Raw genomic sequence first — 1,598 nt, forward strand, 5'->3', positions numbered from 1 at the left:
CTCTACAAGCAGCAAATCTGCTTCAGTTCATAGAATTTAAAACATTATGAGTACAAGGTTCAGTAATATACATAACAGCCTAAAAATATACTATATTTGTTTTTTTTTTCTCTAAAAGCACTGTTGTTTTTTGGGTTTATCTTCAAAGATTTTATTAACTTCTGCACAACATAAAACTTGTAGACACTGTAAAATAAACAAGTCTGAACTCCATTATCAAATTTTGTAGAAACGTTTTTAAATGTTACTTTACACTGACATTTTGATGATGGCTGTATTTTCTTTATACTCTCCACTTCAGGACAAACTAAATTAAAGTACTAAATAAACCAAGATAAACATTATTGTGTTTCCAGCTTCAGTTAAAACTGACTTGATTTGTTGTCATTATTATTTCCCAACTTACTGGAATCTACCACTCGCTTCTTTGTCTGAGCACAAAGACAATACTCATTAAAACCCATTAAAATAAAAACCAAAACGACTCAGACAGAYACAGAAACAGGGTGGAGTGCAATGTTGGACATAAATATTTTCCACAGAGAGAGCAGTGGGTAGAACRTCCAAAGAGCACTTCAGTTTTTATTAGGAGCAATTAGGTCTTGGTTAGAAAATGTCCTTATAAGAGAGGAACAAAGAGCTCTGCCAAACTGAATGATGGAGGGAGGACAGCGTGGAGAGGGAGGGACACCGAGGCTTAAATGATGCGATGAAGAAATCAGTCACCAACGTGTTTTCAAAGCCATTCTGCTTTAAAACTTTATGCCATAAWAATACAAGTTTGTGCCCTAGGAAGGTCGGGGGGGAAATTGTGTAGGACTGAGCGAAAACAGAAATGTTTAGTTTGGATGGCGCCCAGAGGAAAGGACAAGCTGATAAGACTGTGAAGTCCCAGATTGTTGGATGTGCTGTTGGTGCCTCTGTTGCTATGTTGTTCTAAGTATGTGAACAATAACAAAAAAAGTGGGAAGGTCATAGCCTTTATGAGAACAAATACAAAAATAGGGCCAACACACACATAAAGGAACATTTATAGCACCTATTTATTGCACATATGTTCTGTTAATACATATATGTTGATGTGTCATTTGAAGGGACTAAAGTTCTTGGAAATATGTTGTAATTAATGTTCTGAGTTTATGTAATAACACCAGTTAKTTTTGCTTGTGACCTCTTCAAGTTCTGAACTTACTATTGCCCACCTCTAACATGCACATGTCTGTGTGTTCTTCTGTCTCACTGYTAACAAAACATCACGTGAACCACTGGAAATTTTATGTGAAATTTGAATGGAACTTGCAGAAAGTAATTATAGAAGTACAACAAWTTTTTGGAGTGACCATGCTTGTGTATAGAAAAAAATGTACTTTTCCACAGGAACACTGACAATTATATGTGTTAGATTGAAATAAACTGTGCCATTTTACATCTGTCATATTCTAGTTTCTCTAAAAACAYTTTTTTGTTTTGTTTTCTGAAAACTAAAATGATCATTTCAACAATTAACTTTAAGGTGCTTTTGAATTAAAATAATTCACTGTGCATTTGTAGCCAAAAAGCACCATCTGCTGGTGATACTGGTGACTTATTTTTAAAGA

The sequence above is a fragment of the Austrofundulus limnaeus genome, unplaced genomic scaffold (genome assembly GCF_001266775.1).
Source record: "Austrofundulus limnaeus strain Quisiro unplaced genomic scaffold, Austrofundulus_limnaeus-1.0 Scaffold3, whole genome shotgun sequence".
Classification (NCBI taxonomy): Eukaryota; Metazoa; Chordata; class Actinopteri; order Cyprinodontiformes; family Rivulidae; genus Austrofundulus; species Austrofundulus limnaeus.